The sequence below is a fragment of the Crotalus tigris genome, unplaced genomic scaffold (assembly GCF_016545835.1).
Source record: "Crotalus tigris isolate CLP2741 ecotype Arizona unplaced genomic scaffold, ASM1654583v1 scf7180000017666.379230911805:20528666, whole genome shotgun sequence".
Classification (NCBI taxonomy): Eukaryota; Metazoa; Chordata; class Lepidosauria; order Squamata; family Viperidae; genus Crotalus; species Crotalus tigris.
The window spans coordinates 6,396,399-6,406,169 of record NW_024096552.1 but is presented as its reverse complement, the minus strand read 5'-3'; the positions used below and the strand labels follow the sequence as shown (position 1 = coordinate 6,406,169).

General features: G+C 37.4%; 1 protein-coding gene across 2 annotated transcripts in view; it reads left to right on the top strand.

Moving 5' to 3' along the window:
- The window catches only part of WWC2 (WW and C2 domain containing 2), a 149,758-nt gene that overhangs the window by 41,623 nt on the left and 98,364 nt on the right, over nucleotides 1-9,771 (top strand). The window lies entirely within an intron of this gene.

The window sequence follows — 9,771 nt, the reverse complement described above, 5'->3', positions numbered from 1 at the left end:
TTGATAGTACCTTTTCTGTGTTTGCTGTGTTTGTAGTGTTATCACACAATGGTTGTGTAAAAAAAACTGTCATGCAAATGATGGTCTAAATTTTGTTATTAAAAGAATACACTGGACCCATGCCTAAAATGTCAGCATGTGTTTCCTGTTTAAATTTCAGCCTATTCAAATCCATTTTTTTGTGTGTGTGATTGGAGGATGACAATAACCATGTTTTTAATTCATCTTTTCTTCCAATTAATGAGGCCAAATCTCAGTCAAATAGACTTTTATCCTAGTTGGGCTATTAGACATACTGTTCCCTGACCTGTTTGGATGATGAGACATGCTGTTTCATGACATCCTAACTGCAGAGATAATTGGAAACAAAGGAAGGATTTAATGTTTTATAGCTTTCTTGCACAAAACAAGATGAGAAAATGGCTGAAACTGATCGTATGCCTTTTCTCAGTGTTCATTCTAATTAAAGTTACTTCACACTGTTATATGGAATCCTAGGAGATAAACAATACTACTATTGCTTCCTTTCATTCAGAAGAATTCTGAATATTAGAGAACCCCTTCTGACATGTTTATAGTATACATGTTGCTTTTTCATACATCAAGTTTTAATTAAGTGATCTTGTATTCATACTTTATTATTGGTTATGTTCTGATAATTAATCTGTTTAATTGCTAAATATATTTTTCCATATCACTGTTTTATTTTTATTTTTTTTTAAATACAATTAATATGGTATTTTATACATTAAATAAAAAAGCAGCCCAACAACCACCCACCCCCCATTTCAATTAACAGATTAATTGATAATTTCAATTAATGGATTACGTTGTCTGAGCTTTGAAGCTTAGTAAGGTCAGACCTGATCAATATTTGGATAAAAGACTTCCAGATGCACTGCACACAGATTATAGACTAGATTATGAAATAGGGAAAAGATTCATAGAAGAATACAGGAAAACATATGCTGGCATTTTAGGTAAAGATCCAGTATATTCTTTTAATTAGAGATGTGGGGCAGCATCTGTATGCCCCCCCCATTTTTAATATACAAATGATTGTGTACTAACATAATCATCAAAACAAACATGAGAATTCAAAGCCTTTAGAAGTTTAGAGGAAAGGGCTCTTCCCTTCCCTTCCCTTCCCAGGTGGTCTACAAGCAGGAGAGAGAGTGGATTAAAACTACAAAGTAACAGGTGGTCATGAGGAAAAATTTCCTGACTGCAAATTTTGAGTTAGCAAAAAAGGCTGCCTAATGAAGTGGTAAATTCTCCTTTACTAGAGGTTTGGGCAGTCATCTGTCAGATATTCTGTATTGAACAGGGGGCAGATTAATGTCTAAGATTTATTCAAGTTTTATGATTTTCTGATTCCAGTGTTTATAACAACATCCTATAGTATGTGTTAATTTCTGTCAATAGATCAATATTTAGTACAGTCACACAGACCAGCAAAATTAATTTCTGTATTTTAAGTCTGTTGTGCTATTTTGATGATAATTAAAAATACCTTTAGCAAAACTTGCTGTTGCCGTTCTTCAAAAGGACTAGAGTGAATTCTAACCTGAATTAGAAGTTGAATTAACTCTTCAATCAGCATCAGAAGAATATGATTTGGCTCACAAAACATATAATATTCTCCATTTTGGTTTACCCACATCATGGTTTAGCACAATGAATGAACATTGTGGAGGAGCCCTGGTAGCGCAAGAACTGCGGGTGGTGCAGTGGTTAGAACGCAGTATAGCAGCCAAATTCTGCCCACAGCCTGGAGTTCAATCTTGATGGGCTCAAAGTTGACTTAGTCTTCTATCCTTCTGAGGTCGGTAAAATGAGGACTCAGATCACTGGGGATAATATGCTCACATTGTAAGCCACCCAGAGAGTGCTGTAGTATTAACATAACCTGAAGGATTGGAAAGAAGTTCAATTTAATTCAGAATTCTGTTTCCAGAAGTAAACAGTCATAACCCTCTGAAAATTTATAGCAAATTTAATAATAAGAAAAGAATATAAAATAGCTCGGTCTAGCTCTTCTCTGAAATGCTTCAATCTCTTGATATTCCATGTCCTGAAAGATGCAAACATAAAGATTCCATTTAACTACAGGAGCTAATTGACACAGCAGTTATTTTTTATAAAGTTGTCTACAATATTGGTCATTACCAATTGTATCATATTTTACCTTTAATCTATATAATTGTGTCCTTTAAGGTTCTGATGACCTAGACAAGGAAGAATAATTTGGCAATGATCTGAACTATAAAAGAGTTGACCACTATTATTATATCAGCATAGCTGAATTCTGTAGGAATTCTCTAGAATCATACTGGGAAACTAAATGTTTGGATTTCACTACTGGCACTAAATTTTTTTGCAAGTGCCAGCAATGCACAATTTACTTAATTAAAGGAACACTGAATATTCTTTAAGTGTGTAGGTGAGGAGTTTTCCTCTATGTGCTTACTGTTGATTGTGTTGGTAAGGAATTTTAAGAAATCAGATTAGCTTTTGTTTGCATACAGTACAATGAAATACTTTCTCAATAATCTTTGTAGCTGTTTCTTCAGCATATTGATGAATTTGAAATATAGCAATCCGTCTTCTATCTTTGTCATACACTTTAAAGTATGATTGAAAACTAGCACATGACATATTAATTGAGACTTAAATTCTTTTCTTCAAGGTCTTATAACATGTATAAAAATAGAATTGAGAAAGATTGGATGCTGAATTCTGTGTAGTCTGTCAACACCTGAATGCCTTTACAGTTCCCATGTCAGGAATAGATTACATATTAAATTCTAACCAAGCCCTCCTTTTTAGATGGTGTGTATTTATATGTGATCTCTGGTTAAAGTTTCCTTTACTCTATTGGAAGTGCTTAATTTTTTCCCATAGCAATGGAATACAATATTATCATTATTTTTGGTCCCTAATTGGTTCAGTGCTGTTTTTTCACTCTGAACTTCATTTCATACAATATAAAATTTTTATATGAAAGTATCTGCCTAAAAATTTAAATCTTGGTATATTATATGTAAATTGGAATTAATGATATTCCCATAACTGTATATATTGTGTTTACACAGGATGGAATCTTTCTCAACTTTGCTTATCCTACACAATGATTTTACATTTTCCCTATACAGTGGTTTTACATTTTTCCAAGATCATTTGTTCACAGCCCGATGTTTTAGGGCCATGATTCTTCTCTGGAAATTTTTTTTCAGACCCTGTGACTCAATTCCTAATGATATGAGTACTTTGTATCATAGCTTCAAGGACACCCTCCTCTACCATTTTAATTTTTTCTTGGATAAAGCAGGGGGCAAAGTATCAATCTACTATTTCAGTCAGTGCATGTGATTAGTGATGCTCCTTTGTGATCAATTGTCTGTTCAGGATTACCAGCAAAAAATTCTCTGCTTTTAAAAAGTTCTCTCTTCCTTTCTTTTTAAAAAATTATTTGCTAAGGACTTTAAAGTATGCTGTTGAGTCCGTATAGTTCTTGAACTTTCTCCCTTTTTTTTTTTCATCTTGGAGAATAAGAATTGAGGGGATTACTTACAGTGAACATACTGAAATGTAATTAACTTGTGAGAATCTTTCCCATTTATAAAATGGTTAAGTTGTCAAGGCATCAGATTTTTAAGCATCACTACCAAAGCTCCTAGTTGGTTAGTAAGTCACCACAGCCTTCTGTGAAGTACTGTCATAGTTTGGGGATGATGACAGACTTTAGGCAGGAAACTGTACAAAAGAAAATTCTCTTTGGCCAGAATTTTTCTCCTATCTTTGGTCGGCTGGCTATTTGGGACGAACCCTTTATAACTTTTTACTTTGCACCCATAAAACTCACATTTAAATGGTTTTGAAGCCTCTTCTAGTTCCCTTTATTCAGCTCTTCATCTCATTCATACACCGTTCTTTGGTTCCACTCCTCCTCATTTCTTGTAGCCTCCACGTTGTGTTCACTTCGCCAATCCATCTTTGTCTTCTGTTTCCACTTCTGTCTTTATTCAACATGCTTTTTTTATTTTCTCTATATCTGCTGAGTTGATTCTCTCCATTGTTAAAAGAAGACTCTCTTTTCTTCGCCTTCTCTTTTATGTTCTCCATTTTCTTTCTAATTTTGTTTCTCTTCACTGGTACATTTTTCCTCTGTACAGTACCTGCACATTTGCTCTCTCTTTCATTTCATTTATAACTTCATTTATACCAAAAACTCCTTGCTTTCTGAAAGGCTCTTTCATGCCCAAACATCTTTGCAATAAACTATTTTCACAGCACTTTTATTATGAGCTTGGACAAGGAAAAGGTTTGAATTGAGGAGCGGAGAAAAGAAAATATTCCTGTCTTTAAACAGGAGTAAAAAGAGGAATCAGATAACAACCGACTGGTTATCTTGTTATTGACAAATTCTGCAACAAAGTTTTCAGCCATCAGTTTGTAGGATTTAGAAAATAATAGATAGCATAGTAGTAGTAGTCTATTTCTTCCCACATCTGAGGAGAGCCTGGTATTCTTCCCCTTGCAAAGCCTGTACAGCCATCTTATTTAGCTTTTGAGGCTTACAGTAATTGTTCTTCATCCCAAAGCATATATGGGGAAGCTCTGGAATCTTCTGAAATTCATACTTAGTTCTCCATCATTTGATTGAAAAATATGTATCAAATAGATCTATATCAGTTTATGCTGTCTTTATAGATCTCAAGGTAGCTTTTGATATGGTTACAAGGACTAAGCTATGGGAGAAGCTGGAAGCTACTTCAATTGATCACAGGTTTCTCCATCTGTTCAATGTGCCTGCCATACTAAAATATCCCTCAAGGTGAGATGCAATATGCAAGGGTCCCTCTTGAGGTCAGTTGAAATTCAAAAGGGGGTTAAATAGGGGTGCATTTTGGCCCCCTTGCTTTTCAACTTTTATGTAAATGACGTAAAGTCATTAAATAAACCCAATTACCACCCCCCCAAAATAGGCGACCAAAGCATTGCCCTGCTGCTCTATGCAGATGATGCTGTGATCCTCTGCAGGGTTAGGCCTTAAAAGAGCCTTGCAAGCTCTCATCCAGTATTGCAATTACAATAAACTGGACATAAAGTTATAATAAATAAAGGTTATGGCTTTTTGCAAAAAGACCAAAACTCTATTCATGGTATCTTAATGATAATGATATAGAGCAGGTAACCAACTTTAAGTACCTATGGGTGGTCATCCATGCCACTGGGTCAAGAAAAGCACATGGAGTCTATGTGGCTGCGTCTGGCCAAAGATCGTTGAATGCCATCCTAAACTTTTTCTGCACAAAGGGAGGACACTATGTTTCAGCCGCAATTAAGCTCTTTCTGACCAAGTTGCTACCACAGCTTCTCTACTACGGGACCTTGCTCAGACCCTCAGCTTCATGTTTCACACCTATGGAAAGAGTTCAATCTAAATTTATTAGAGCAATTCTCCAGATGTGTTGTGCCTCAAATGCACTTCTGTGCCTGGAGACAGGATTGATAAAAGTCAAAGCAAGAATCTGTATAGGTTCTTTAAATCTCTTAAATTTCTTTTCACAAGGCCTTGCTCCATTAATCCTCCAAGACAAATTTCCTCATCATGGATCAAGGCAGTCGAGTCCAACCTTGCCAAACTGCTGTAGGCTTCTCTCCAGCCTCAATACTCAAATTGGACTACGGCCAAGGACAACAGACCTTGAGACAAAAGGTAGAGGACATCGAGAGACAAGCATATTTAGGGATAGCTCTGCTGTTTTTGGCTTCAGACTCTATTAGATATGTTATTACTCCCACCAGTTACCTTAGCCAGTTGGAGTCAGCAAACCATTGGAAAGCATCGGCCATCCTATACGGCAAGTATAAAAAGATGCCATTGACTGAAAGACTCTACTCCTGTGGCTCAGCAGAGGTGGAGACCATTGGACACATACTCCTTTGATGCTCTTTCTATAGAGATAGTTGAAAAAATGATATCCTCCCAATAATTGATAGGTATCCTGGCGATTCTGACACTACTTATCTCCAGTGGCTGCTTAAGGATGAACAGGCTGTGATTACAGTGCAGATGGCTAGATTCTGCGCAGCAGCACTGGGGATTCGTCAGAACCATAAATAAGATAAATATTATTTTTAGATCTTTTTAATAATTGTTTATTTTAAAATTAATTTTATTATATGTGTTCTTATTCACCATTAGATCATGCTCTGCATTTTTATATATGTATGTAAGTAGCCTACAATTGGATATTTTACTGTTTCTGGCCATATGGCTGTAATAAACTGATTTTATTTGTTCTGAAACTCCCCCCCCCCCCAAAGAGCTATTCTTAACAAGCATGGCCCTTTATATCACATTTCTTCATATTTCTGTTGCTTCCACCTGGTTTCTTCTGTCTTCTGGGACATATTGTGCTATTGTTGTCCTTTTGCAAATGTCTTATCCTATCCCATAATTGAGTTGGAAGGGACCTTGGAAATGTTCTAGTCCAACCCCCTGCTCAAACAGGGGACCCTATACCATTCCAGACAAGTGACTATCCAATCTCTTCTTAAAAGCCTCCAGTGATGAGAACACCACCATCACCATCACCACCACAACAACAAAATAATGATGATGATGATGATGATGATGATGACGTTGGAAAAGACCTTGGAGGTCATCTAGTCCAACCCCCTGCTCAGGCAGAAAACCCTATACCATTTCAGACAAATGGCTGTCCAGTCTCTTCTTAAAAACTTCCAGTGTTGGAGTGTTCAAAGCTTCTGGAGGCAGGTTGTTCCACTGATTAATTTTCTAACTCTCAGAAGATTTCTCCTTAGTTCTAAGTTGATTCTCTCTTTGGTTATTTTCCATCCATTGTTTCTTGTCCTGCCTTCTGAAGGCAAGTTGTTCCATTGGATAATTGTTCTTACTGTTAGAAAAATTCTTATTAGTTCTAGTTAGCTTCTCTCATTGATTAGTTTCCATCCATTGTTTCTTATCTTGCCTTCAGGTGCTTTGGAAAATAGCTTGACTCCCTCTTCTCTCTTTTTTTTTAGTATTATATTTTTATTAATTTTTTACACAAGCATAAGTCACTCAATAATTGGTAAACAGTGTGTTGTCTGGGTTACATTTGTAAAAACACTCCTTAACAATTGATTTCTATAGTCTGTATTCCATATATTAATTTTGGTTGATTTCCTCTTTCCCCGAAACATCCTTTTTTGCAAACATTGAGTTAATACAATTCTTATTGTTTTAATAAATGACAATTTTAATAAATGACAATATATTTTTTCTAATATTCCTAAAAAATAATCATCATATTTATACATTTCTTTTTTTTCAGTCATTTGGATTGCCTTATCATCGATCCTGTTAATGATCCGTATTTTAGTTTATTTCTCCCACCACATTCTAAATATTTTTACTGGTAAAAGTTTTCTCAGTGATTAGTTACATTTACATTGACAGACTTAATTCTATTTTTTCCATATAAGCCATCTCACATTTTTACATTTCTTAAGTAATGGATATAAGAGTAAAAAGAAAGGGGAAAAGAAGAAGAATGAAAAAGAAATAAAAAATAAAAAAGAAGAGAAGAAAGCAGTAATAACGGAACATAAAAAATAACATTTGACTCCCTATTCTCTATGGCAACCCTTGAAATATTGGAACTCTGCTATCATGTCACCCTTGTCCTTCTTTCACTAGACTAGTCATACCCAATTCCTGCAGCCGTTCTTCATATGTTTTAGTCTTCAGCCCTCTAATCATCTTTGTTACTCTTTTCTGCACTTTTTCCAGAATCTCAACATCTTTTTTATAGTATGGTGACCAAAACTGGATGGAGTTTTTTAAGTGTGATCTTACTAAGGCTTTATGAAGCGGTACTAGTACTTCATGTGATCCTATCCCTCTGTTAATGCTGCCTAGGATTATATTGGCTTTTTTGGCTGCTGCTGCATACTGCCAGCTCATATTTAAGTAATTGTCCACTAGCACGCCAAGTTCCTTTTCACAGTTACTGCTATTGACCCAGGTTTCACCCAGGTGCTATCTGTACATTTGATTTTTCTTGCCTAAGTGTAAAACCTTACTTTTCTCACCACTGAATTTCATTTTGTTAGCTAGAGTCCAATGTTCAAGTCTATCGAGATCCATCTGAAGTTTGAGCCTATCTTCTAGGGTCTTGGCTATTCCTGCGAGTTTAGTGTTGTCTGCAAATCTGATGAGTTCTCCTTCTTGTCATGGCCCCATTGGAGCCGGGTCTGAGAAGGAGGAGGAGATGGAGATGGAAATGGGGCTGACAGAGGGAGATGGTGCTGCCTCTCTGGCCCAGGAGGAATGACAGGAGGAGGAGGAGGCGGCGGCGGCAATCCTTGGCAGGCGGAATCACCCTTGGTCCCTCAGGCTTCGGAAGGGTCACCAGGGAGGAAGAAAGGGCATTGGATGACCGAGCGAGGGGAGGAGGAGAGGGACAGTGCAGGCAGCAGAGCAGAGGAGCGACCGAGCTCTGGAGAGTAACTGCTTCTCCCACCTGATCCCTGAGTGTGGAGAATGGAACGGAGGCAGAGTCAGCGCAGGGCGACATGACAACTCAGGAGGAGGGTGCCCCACGCCTCTTCACAAGCCTCACCTGGGGAACAAAATTTAAACAGATGCCATGGGGAGGGGCTTTTATCAAGAACAAATATTGCATTTTTCTAGCCACAATTGCTGTTACTGACATCCTGCTGTCTTGCCTGGCCTGGCCTGGCCTGGCTTGGCCTTGTGGGACTTTGCAGTGACACAGCTTTGCTCTGGGTTATGCTGCAATTCCAGTGAACCCTCTATGTGATCAGGACACCCAGTGACCAAGCTTCCTGAATTGTGCTGCTCCCCTGGATGTCTAGCAGCCAAGAACTATTGGAGGTGTGTGTGTGTGTGTGTGTGTGTGTGTGTGTGTGTGTGTGTGTGTGTGTGCAGAGCTTGCTCTTGGACTTGCAGTGAACGGTGGGAATTTTGGGAGAAAGTTGGAGCAATAAAATGGAATTAATCCTTCAGCTGTGTCGCTTCCGTGCCCAGCCCCGGGTCATAATACTTCTATTCCCTCTTCTAAATAGTTTATGAAGATGTTGAAGAGTATTGGACCTATAACGGAACCTTGGGGTACCGCACTGCTTACTTCCTCCATGTAGATAAGTTGGAGGTTTTTCTCTAGTCTTTTCATCTTCTCTTCCAGGGGGAACCAGTTAGCCACTACTTGCATTATTTGTATATGGCACATCCATAGCAAATCCTCTGCAGGTCACAAGCATCATTCTACATCCATGTTTCTCAGATTAGCAGAATAATTAGGATAATAATAAAAAAATACTTTCCTATTGATATCTACTACCATCTTCTCATTTGTTCTCCCTGTACACTTACCAAGATGCTATGATTGGAGCAAGCAATAGATGGTTGTATATTGTGTGACTTCAGAGGCAGACTTGCCACTCATTGAATCCACTTCTGTTTTCCATTTTCCATCAAAGGTCAAAAAATAGCATTTAAAAAAAAGTTTTCTCAGCCACGATGACATGTGATGCCTTCTTTTTCCTGAATTGTCAAGCTCTCAATTTATATATCAAAGACAATTTATTTATACAAAGACCATGAAGTATTTTTAATCAGACACAAGGTGAGTTAGAGACAATGGCTCTACCTTGAAGGAATTGAAAAATACCCTGATTTTTACAATTGTGCATTGGCTTCAGGGTTTGTAGAGTTAAAGCACAGCCCAAGAGAGC